Source organism: Cetorhinus maximus, chromosome 5, assembly GCF_964194155.1.
Source record: "Cetorhinus maximus chromosome 5, sCetMax3.hap1.1, whole genome shotgun sequence".
Lineage (NCBI taxonomy): Eukaryota > Metazoa > Chordata > Chondrichthyes > Lamniformes > Cetorhinidae > Cetorhinus > Cetorhinus maximus.
Genome location: NC_135883.1, coordinates 35,503,471 through 35,515,083, shown reverse-complemented (window position 1 = coordinate 35,515,083; position 11,613 = coordinate 35,503,471). Strand labels below are relative to the sequence as shown.

Genomic DNA, 11,613 nt, shown 5'->3' with positions numbered 1-11,613 from the left:
AGTTGGCTGTTGGAAAAATCACACTAAACAGAATGCTCGGTCCCATTAAAGGGGTAATTGGAATTGATAGGATTACTACAAAAAACCTTTTCCTCTGGTGAAGGTATCAGAAACAAGGGAGCATAATCTTAAAATTAGGGCCAGACTGTTCAAGGGTGACACCAGGAAGCACTTTGTCACATGTGAGACACATCACATTCAGGCCTGGTTCTGGACACTGGGGGGGTCATCATACCCAAATTGGTTGATGGACTGTGGGTGGCATCAGCTGCTGACCTGTTGATGGACTGTGGGTGGCATCAGCTGCTGACCTGTTGATGGACTGTGGGTGGCATCAGCTGCTGACCTGTTGATGGACTGTGGGTGGCATCAGCTGCTGACCTGTTGATGGACTGTGGGTGGCATCAGCTGCTGACCTGTTGATGGACTGTGGGTGGCATCAGCTGCTGACCTGGTTATTCTGAGACTGTGTTGCTGCTGCTGTTTTGTGGCCGTGCTCCTCCGGCCGGAAGAGGGCGCACTAATTCGGCCCTGTCCAGGAAGTGACGTAAGGTCCGTCGCCACACGGAATGTCACCGTACCGGAAACTCCGGCGCTTTGGCAGCAGTCCCGGCCGCTGGTCGCCCTAGTGACGGAGTCTGGAGTCGGACTGGCGGCGAGAAATACAGCAACGGAGACAGCGGCAAGGTTCCAGTCGGTAGCTGGTCGGGCGGACGGACGGAAAGATAAAAAGGGAGGGTTTCTCCCCGCCAGCAGGGTCTCGGTGGGTTTAACGGGGGTGGGAGAGGGGCCTGCCCCAGTGTTAAGTGGCCCGGGCCTGGAGCCTGGGAGGGGCGGATGGATTCAGGGAAATGTCCTCCAGGCTGACTGTAACTGATGTCATTCTCCAGCCACGGGGTAAGGGCCAGACCTGGGGCGGGGTGGGGGTGGGGGAGAGAAATGATTTCCCCTGCTGAAATAATCCAGAACAAGGGGACATAATCTTGAAATTATTAGAGTCAGATTGTCCAGGCGTCATGTCAGGGGGCATTTCTTCAGACAGAGTGATGGAAACCTGCAACTGTCCCCCCAACCCCCATACACACACACTGGCTGTTGAAGCTGGGGGGGTGGGGGGGTGTAAATTTAAAAATTCAATATTGGGATTGATGGATATTTGCTGAGTAAGGGTTAGGGAACCAAGCAGGGTATATGGAGTTAAGATACAGATCAGCTATGCTTGTGCTGGAACAGACCTACGGGGCTGAATGGCCTCCTCTGTTCCTATGTTTCTCTGACAGTCGTAGAACCGTCTTGCCAAATCCCACAGGTCCCCCTTCCAGTTCTCTCTCTGGCCTTGAATCATCTCACACTTTTTAATTGTAGACCCCAGGGTTTCTCACACCCACACACCCAGGCATGTCCTTGAGGAAGAGCAGGGGAGTTCTTACCTGTGTTCTGATCAATATTGATCCCTCGACCAACATCACTTAAATGGGTTATTTGCTGTTTGTGGAAGTTTATTTTGTGCACCTTGACTGCCAGATTTCCCCACATCATAACATCATACATCATCAGAAGTATTTCATGGCTTTGAAGCATATTAGGATGTCTTGAGGTCATGAAAGGCGTGACATAAATGCAAGTCTTTTTTTCATTCTAATATAACATTGCCCGTCCTTTTCATTTAAAAAAACATTCTTCACTGACATGTGCTTTCCTCCTCAACTGCTTTTCTCTCCACTTTTCCCCTTAACCCCAACATTAATTAAAAATAAAATAATTTCATTGGTCATTGCAATGGTACTTCCTTTCACTTAAACATTTCATTGTTACAATTCATTACTTGGGGGAAAAAAAAGTAGTAAAACTATTGCTGATTATGAAAACCGTCTTTTAATTCCCCATCCATGTACTTGGCTTCCAGTGGTCCGCCTGTAATATAATGCAAGTCTGTGCATTTCCTATCTCATTTGGAGAGGTTGTTGGAACTGATCAGCTGTGAGAAATTGACTTTGCCCTCTTTGACCATGCATCATAGACAAATTTTTAATTGACAAATCACAATTCAGGAGCTTGGAAAGGCAATCCCAAAATTTACTAATGAATTAAACCTGCACATAAGAGAAATCAAATCTTTCAGCATACGAACATACAAAATAGGAGCAGGAGTAGGCCATTTGGCCCCTTGAGTCTGCTCCACCATTCAATAAGATCATGGCTGATCTGTTTGTGTTTCAAATTCCACATTCCCATCAACCCTGATAACCTTTGATTCCCTTGCCTAACAAGATACTGTGTACGTCAGCCTTAAAAATATTCAATGATACTGAGCCAGAGAGTTCCAAAGTCGCACAACCCTCAGAGAAAAAATTCTTCTAATTTCTGTCCTAAAAGGTTGACGTCTAATTTTGAAACAGTGCCCCCTAGTTTTGGATTCACCCACAAGAGGAAACATCCTTTCCACATCCACCTTGTTGCGACTGTTCAGGATCTTAAATACTTCATTCAAGTTACCCGTCACTCTTCTAAACTCCAGTGGAAACAAGCCCATTTTGTCCAACCTTTCTTCATAAGACAACCCACTCATTCCTAGTAAACCTCTGAACCACCTCCAATGTATTTACATCCTCCCTTAAATAAGGAGACCAAAACTGCAGACACTATTCGAGATGTGGTCTCACCAATGCCCTGTATAACTGAAGCATCACATCCTTACTTTTATGTTCAAATTCCTCTCGTAATAAAGGATAGCATTCCATTAGCCTTCTTAATTACACGCTGTATCTGCATACTAACTTTTTGTGACTCATGCATGAGAACACCTAGGTCTTGCTGCATCTCAGAATTCTGCAGTTGTTCTCTGTTTAAGTAATATTCTGCTTTTTTATCCTTCCTGCCAAAGTGAACAACTTCACATTTTCCCACATATTCGTCACCTCTTTTAAGACCCTAGAATGAAGTCCATTAGGACCCGGAGACTTGTCAGCCTGCAGCTCCATCAGTTTGCTCAGTACTGCTTCCTTAGTAATTTCAATATCACCAAGTTCCCCTCTCCCTTCCACCTCCTGATTTACGGCTATTACTGGAATGTTTTTGGTACCTTCTATCGTGAAGACAGAAGCAAAATATTTGTTCATTTCATCCGCCATTTCGTTATTACCTATTAATTCCCACTGTCGCTCTCTTGAGGACCAACACTCACTGCTTTTTTCTTTTTTAAATACCTGTAGAAACTTGTGCTATCCATTTTTACATTTCTAGCTAGCTTCCTCTCATACCTTAATTTCTTACTCCTGATTAACCTTTTAGTCATTCTCTATCGTTCTTTATATTCTGACCAATCATCTGACCTGCCACTCATCTTTGTGCAGCTATAAGCTTTTTCCTTAAGTTTGATGCTTTCCTTAACTTCTTTAATTAACCACGACTTTCTTTACAGTAGGAATATACTTATTCCGTGTATTCTGGAATATCCCCTTTAATGTATGCCACTGCTTCTCTATTGATCTATCCCCTAGCCTAGTATCCCAGTTAACTTCAGCTAGCTCAGCTTTCATGCCCACATAGTTGCCATTATTTAAGTTTAAAATACTAATCTTAGACCCACTCTTCTCCCTTTCAAACTGGACGCAAAATTCAATCATGTTGTGGTCGCTGCTACCCAGGGATTCCTTTACTCTGAGGTCATTAGTTAATCCTCTCACATTACTAAATACCAAGTCTAATATAACCTGCTGTCTGATTGGTTCCAGAACGTGCTGCTCTAAAAAACAATCTCGAAAACATTCTATGAACTCATCATCCAGGCTACTACTGCCAATCTGATTTTTCCACTTTATATGTAGGTTAAAATCACCCATGATTATTGCCATCCCTTTATCACAAGCAGCCAATATATATTCTTGTATACTTTGCCTTACATTGTGGTTACTGTTAAGGGGCCTGTAGACCACTCCTACTAGTGACTTCTTTGCCCTACTATCCCTCATCTCTGCCCAAACTGATTTTACATCCTGATCTCCTGAACCAAGGTCATCTCTAACTATTGCACCAATGCCATCCTTGATTAACAGTGCTACCCCTTTACCTAGTTTTTATTCTTCTTAAATGTCATTTGGAGAGCCAGGGCAGACACAATGAGCTGAATGGCCTCCTTTGTGATGTTAAAATCTGTGATTCTGTGCTGTACGCCTCAATATTCAGGAATTAATCCTTGTCATCCTGTAGTCACATCTCGGTAATGGCTATCAGATCATATTTATTTACTTCAGAGTGCGCTATCAGTTCAATTATTTTGTCATGAATGCTTCGCACATTCAGATAGAGAGTCTTCAGTTTTGTCTTTTTGTTGTCTTCGTAAAATCTAGTCTTGACTGTTGGTGTATTCTAAGGTTTTTTCTCTCTGTCCCTTCCTGCCATTCTCTGACCCCTTGATTTGCTCCATCTACCCAAACTTGACCCCTCACCCCCCCCACACCCCTTGTTTGGTTTAAAGCCCTCTCTACTTCCCCTGTTATGCGTCTCGCTAGTCCCAGCATGGTTCAAGTGTAGACTGTGCCAACAATACAGCCCCCACTTTCCTCAGATGCCCCACGAACTGGAACCCACTTCTCCCACACCAGTCTTTGAGTCATGCATTTGTCTCTCTAATCTTATTTGCACGCAGCTCAGGTAATGATCCAGAGTTATTACCTTTGAGGTTCTGCTTCTTAATTTGGTGCCTAGCTCCTCATACTGACTATGTAGAACCTCCTTCCTTGTCCCGCCTATGTCATTGGTACCTATATGGACCATGACAACTGGATCCTCCCCCTCCCACTGTAAGTTCCTCTCCAGCACTGTGCAAATGTCCCAAAACCTGGCACCGGGCAGGCAACATAGCCTTCTGGACTCTCATGCTTTGCTGCAGAGAACAGTGTCAATCCCCCACCCTATATTATCCCCTACTACCACTACAATCCTGTTTGCTCCCCCTGCTTGAATGGCTTCCTGTACCATGGTATCATGGCCATTCAGTTCATCCACCTTGCAGACCTCGCTTTCACCCACACAGGTTGTGAGCACCTCAAACCTGTTTGACAATTGCAAAGTCTGAGGCTCCATCCTACTGTCTGCTCGGTCCCATTACCTGCCTCACTCTAGGTCAAACCCTCCTGTCCCTCGCTGCTGACCAAAACAGGTGACCTTATTCTAAGAGGCATGACCATCTTCTGGAACAAAGAGTCCAGGTATTTCTCTCCCCCCCCACTTTGTGTTGTGCAGTGTCTGTTGTTTGGCTTCCAGGTCAATTATCCTGATCCGGAATTCATGTTGCTGCTTACACTTTCTACTGACGTGTTTGCCCTGGATCGCCTTGGCATCCAGAAGCTCCCGCATTCCGGCTGCAACATCCGGAGTAACTGCCAGACTGAATAAAATTTACAATTTAAAAACAAACAATAATGGAATCAGTCAAATCACATCTCAAATTTTATCAAATTTGAAAAACATTTAGCAAGTCACTTTCGCCCCTCAGCTGACTGGCTATGCAAAAGATGGTGAAATGAACTTCCTTGTAAGGGCAAAAGACATTCATAAAAATAATGTTAACTTGACTCAATATTATCCACTTCTTTCGGAAATGCATATGTCAAGTTTTTCCCTCTCTAGAGATTAACCTCTGTCAGGGGCTTGGGGCTCAGTGTCTAAAACTCATTGCTCAGCCTTGCACTGCTCCCAGCCCACAGACTACCCATTACCTGCCCACTTTGACCTCACTGAGTTTGCCAGGCCTCTCTCAGACCCAATGTGCTCTCCCCTCGACCTATTCTCAATGTTTTCCTCCATCTCTCAGGGGCGCAGTTGCAGTTTTAGTGCTACATGCAGAGAATGCACCAGGGAACTATTGTCCCCCACGCTTTTGTTTAATTCAAAGAAAAGACTCAATGTTTGGACATGTTCTTTCTGCTTGCATATGAATTTCTGTAGCTTCTGGCAAGCGTAAGTGAGCCACATTGCACGCCTGACTGATCATCTTAAAGTGGTTGTTAGGTGGAATTGTCTTAGCACACTCCGGATTGTTCAGCAAGTGCTGTCCAGTCGCAGATGCACATCTAACGTTAGACATTATGTTCTGCGTTTTGCAAGCACAGGCTGGTTGAGTCCAATTAGTACTCTGCCTATAGCAAATAGCCGAAGGAATGTGCTGTTTGATACGATCCGCCAGTCTTTGGGACATATACGTATCTGGCATCACATCAACACAGAAATTCATATACCGCATCACTCATTAGTGTGATAGGCAGAATGTCTTTTTGGCTCGACAGCAGCATCCTGTTTGCGGAAAATACCACTTGTATTGCTACTGTGTAGTAGCAGCATGAAACGGCTAGAGTCACCTTTGCTCAAGGTTTTGAGATATCTCACCTTTCCAGGGTAATTTGAGGTAGACTGGGCATTTTTCAGTTCCAAAAGTGGCAGTTTAGGCCCATTCGCGAGTTTGTGCGAAATTTTTACATGTAGCAAAACTATCTTCTACATATTGGAAATATTCAAGGAGTAGGAGGTTAGGGGTCATTACATTGAAAATGTGTTTCTCGTGGAAACTGACAAAAATGTTTGAGAGAGCTGGGCCTGGATGGGATCCCGTGGCAAATTTGGCCATATATGGTGTCATTAAAGCTGAACTCAATTGCGCGAGTTGCTGAGTTCATAAGTTCAATGAACACAGATTCAGACAATGGTGAGGCATCTGGATCACCCTGATATAGTGACATGGTGCAAATGTCTTTGGCCTCCTTGAGTGGTACATTAGTGAATAAACTAGCAATGTCAAGCAAGCACATGGACATGACATTGATATGCAGGTTCTGTATAATCTCTGTGAAGGTGAAGGGATCCTTCACTGTGTTTATGGAAATCTCATTCAGAACTGGTTGTAGCACCTTGCTGAACTCTTCGGCCAATTCATGTTGTACAGAACTGGTCATAGATAAGATAGGGCATAAAGGGACATCAGTTTTGTGTGCCTTGGGCAGCCCACACATATGTGGACGCAGTGAACCATGAGGACGAATCCTATCATATATGCCACAAGACAGCTCATTACACTTACACAAGTCTAAAAAACATTTTTGTAATTTGCTTTTGAGCAGGGTTGTGCAGTCATGCTTAGCAGCAGGTCAGATGGATACAAATTTGAACCTGTCATTAAGAACTGTGTACGTTTTGTCAATATAGTTTTGACAATTCCAGTCCCTTTGTCAGGCTTGCAAATATTTATAACAAAAACAGAATTACCTGGAAAAACTCAGCAGGTCTGGCAGCATCGGCGGAGAAGGAAAAAGTTGACGTTTCGCGTCCTCATGACCCTTCAACAGAACTGAGTAATATTAGGAGAGGGGTGAAATATTTACGTCTGGTTTGGCCTTGAGGCCCAATGCTAGCAGACATTCACGCTGCATGTGAAAATTGGGCGAGTCATTTGGTATCCTGCAGTATGCATGCACTAGACTAGCTGGTTTGTGGCAGGATAGCTGAGAAAAGAGTAGTTCAAACTCAGCAAATAATGTTAGATGTGATTCCGTGTTTGCTGAACAATCTTGAGTATACTAAGAATTACACAAACAGCCAATTTAAGACTATCAGTTGGGCTCGCAATGTGGCTCACTAATGCTTGCTTGAAACGACATATATTCATAAGCAGGGACTTGTCCTCTGCAAGCAACAGCATGGGGGACAATAGTTCCCTGGTACAATCCCTGTGGCAACATCTTGAACAATCAGAGTCAACTTGTCAACTATTCAGCACTTTTCTCATGCAGTATAAATCATTCCTCCCTTTGAAATTTGGCATTCTTGCATCTGTCCTGATGAGTGCAAAATGAAAAGCTTCAACAGTATCACTTTTTTTCAGCAATACTTTCACATTATTCCATGGACCCCTGGGAAGTCTCTACAAGCCCCCAGAGGTGTTCAAACCCCAGTTTGCGAATCACTGGTCCAGAACGTATCTGTGGATCACCTTCACTGCTCCACATCCTAGTACCCTGTATACTGCCAGCACTCTCATACATTGATATCCTTGCTCCACAGTGCTCTCAGACTCCTGCCCCAACATCGCTATCCCATTCAATGATCACCCAGTGCTACCAGACCCCAGGAACTTTTTAGGACACATCCAGGGACTCTCTTCACTGCTCCTCACCTCAGCGTCCTCCACAGTCCACTGATGGATGCATAAGCCACGTGTACAAGCCCCTGTGCCTGGCTGATGCTGCATTCCTTCCCCCGCCCCACCAACCCCAGCTCCAAGGTGCTGTCATCCCTTAGGATGTGTGGCAATCCAGACTGTGGAATCATCTAGTTAGCCCAATGCCATATTTTGCAGCCTCTCCAAATATCTTAAGACCCATGCTTCCCCTCTAAATAAGGCTGTACCCCAAAACTAGACCCTGATTGAACTGCTGCTAAAACTTACCTATCCACTTCCAATCTAGTCATATTGTCTATCCTGGGCTTGAAAAGAAGTAAAAATATAAACCAAATATACAAAATGTATGTTAAAGGAATGACAAATAATAATTGAACCGGTTGACTTTCGGTACCTATTGTAAATTTGGCAGAATCACAGACTTAAATCCCCAACATATTAGTAAAATATCAGGGTACCTTGTAATAAGCGATTTTGATTTGGTGTTCTAGCTAATACATAGTTTGTGCGCTCTCTGATGTATCCTCCGTCACACCCTAAGTAATGACGTGGTAAATTTTCTCATTTTTATCTTGCAGAAAAGCCATATACATTCTTCCTGTCAATGAAACCTTACTTCCCGTTGTTGCTCTTTGTGTTTGCTTTCCTCCATTATAAACTCCTTTATTCACATTTATAATGGAAATCAGTTTTGTAATCAGCATTGCATTAACTTTTCTCCACAAAATGCTCCTGAACACTTATTACCATTTTTCTTCTCAGTAGGTGAAATTTCTCCTGTCCAAAATAAGCATTCAAGTAATTGTTTCAGAAGTACATGATTTAAGTTCTATTGAATTGTCTTTCATTTTTTAAGAATCATATAGCACAGGTGGAGGCCTTTCAGTCTATCGTGTCTCTCTTTTTCCTGGAGCTATCCAATTATTTCCACTTCCATCGATCTTTCCTCATAGCCCTGCAAACTTTTTCCATTCAATCCAATTCCCTTTTGAATGTTGCTATGAAATCTGCTTCCACCATCATTTCAGGCAGCACCTTCCAGATCATAATTTGCTATATGAAATAATTCCTCTTCATCTCTCTCTGGTTCTTTCACCAATTATGTGAAATCTGTGTCCTCTGGTTACCAACCCTCCTGCCGCAGGAATCAGTTTCTGCTTATTTACTCTATCAAAACCCATCTTACTTTTGAGCATATCTGCTAAATCTTCCCTTAACCTTCTGTCTTTTAATGCTTTCATAATTTATTTCGTGAAAGTCTCAGGCTCTTTGAAAGTTCTGGGCATGGACTTGATATTTTTATCCAGAGGTGAGTGTTGAATTTGGATTGGGGGGTGGGTCTGTGCATGTGCAGTGTACTTAATTTTCCTTAATGCATCAGTACATGTCTGTCAGCTGTATTGGTAGAATAGCTTTCTTTAGCTTATATGAGTTTCTGTTCAGTTATTACATGATGTTGGATAAAAAGCTAGAAAGAACAAATTTCAAAAGCTTTATTCAGGTAAAGTAAGTTGAATTTTCTGTTGAAACAGCAAAGGCTTTGTGAGTGTCTGCCTGTATGTGCAAGGAGAAATTACTAAGCTAAGAGTGTTTTTCCTCACACTAATGTTAGTTCAATTTTCAAAAATAAAGGCCTTGATTTTGAACCTAACTAGCTGTCTCACCTGTGTTTCCTTAACAGTTAGAAAAGGTAATTGTCCTAATTGCTCCCACTGGTGAGACACTGATTCTAATTACTAATGACTAGACATTCACAAGAAGGTGATTAAGGTTGTAATTGGATTTTCTGTGTTTGAGATGCGCATAACAATGCTCCCTGCCGGAGACCTGGGTACGTGCCAAGGTTGTGTAAAGTGGAAACTAATCAAAAAAATCCCTTTGCTGCCTCTGAGAAAACATCTTCCAGGCTTCCTTCCAATTGTTTCAGTTAAATTGTGGAGTCTTCTCCTCACAACCCCTCACAACGATACAACCTCTGTCGTACTGTGAGCAACACCACAGAAAATCTATGTATGTTTATTGAATTTGCTCCTAAAGTTGGGCTCTAATTTTGTTGAGTGTAAAATGATTTTCAAGTTGAGTTTACACAAATTCATAATTTTTAAATTGTCCAGGATGTTTACAAATTGTTTTCTTTTTCCTTATTGTTCAAAGTTCAAACTGAACTGAATATTAGTGTTGGTGCAAAGCTCTCATCCTAGGAATATCATCACAATGCTAGACAGACTAATCCTTGTTTTCAGTATTGGACAATTTGTAACTGACTATTGGAGCAAAAGTAAACCTCATCATTTAAAACCCTATTCCTGTAATCTCTTACAGACTCCGAGATCTCTGCATTCCTCCAATTCTGGCCTCTTCCAGATCTCTGATTTCCTTCGCCCCACCACCTGTGTCTCCAGCTGACCTAAACCCTGGAATTCCCTCGCTGAACCTCTTTGCTTTTCCACCTCTCTCTTCCTCAAAACCTCCCTCTTTGACCTAACTTTTGGTTACCTGTCCTAATACTTGTCTATGTGGCTTGGTGTCAGATTTTGACTGATTATACTTCTGTGAAGCATCTTGGAATGTTTTATGGCGTTGAAGGTGCTTTATAAATGCAAGCTTTTATAAAACAGGAAACTCAATTAATTATACACAATGATTGAGGGGATTGGATGATGAGGAGTGATGATGTAATTTGGGTTTATTCTCCCTGGCAAAGAGATAGTTGAGAGGTGATATGTTTGCTGTTTTTAGGATTCCAAAGTGACTGGATAATGTAGACGATAACAAACTATATCACTTTGTTCAGAAACACAAAACCAGAACACAAGGCCTGAGCTTGAAGGGGGTAAATTCAATGAGCAAACGTTCAATCTGGGGGCAACAGTTTGCCTAGGGAGATAGTGGGAAAAGTTAGTATTGATTCATTCAAATGCAAATTCAGTAAATTTCTTTCAAAAAATAACATTTTGAGATCCACTACATGAGTAATTTGAGATATGACGTGATCCATATTTAGGAGGAAGAGGTGACTTTGGACCTCTGGTTTCCTAAGCTTTCCATCACTAGGGGTTTTCCTTACCTCATATCTGGGTTTTTTATAGACTCATTGATGCAGATTGATTGTCATAATATTATCATTATATCATGTGACTACCAAGATGATAGAACGCAAAATCAGTTGATCATAAATCTTTTCTTATATAGCAATTCCTATGTTCCTAGTAGCCCAATATGATTATGCCTTAGCTGGAATATCATGTCCACTTTAGGAAGGATGTCAAGGCCTTGGAGAGGGTATAGAGTGGAGAAACTCGTGTTGTTCCCTTAGAACACATGGGCCAGAATTTTTGGCTCAGTGAGTGGAGGCGTGTGTCCCGACGTCACCGCGCGTCATTTAGATTTTCAGTTCAGCGGGCGCACAGCTGAGTCGGCTGCATACCCACAGAACTGTC

The 11,613-nt window shown here is 42.6% G+C and overlaps 1 protein-coding gene across 5 annotated transcripts in view; it reads left to right on the top strand.

Annotated features, from left to right (window-relative positions):
• Positions 1 to 563: 563 nt before the first annotated feature.
• The window catches only part of tbce (tubulin folding cofactor E), a 52,105-nt gene continuing 41,055 nt past the window's right edge, over positions 564 to 11,613 (top strand). The window contains exon 1 of one of the 5 annotated variants that reach the window (XM_078541703.1): positions 564 to 763. The gene's annotated coding sequence lies outside the window, so the exon portion shown is untranslated. Of the gene's footprint in view, positions 764 to 876; positions 898 to 11,613 lie in introns of those variants that run through there. The other 4 variants (XM_078541704.1, XM_078541701.1, XM_078541700.1 and 1 more) reach the window with 4 other exon arrangements.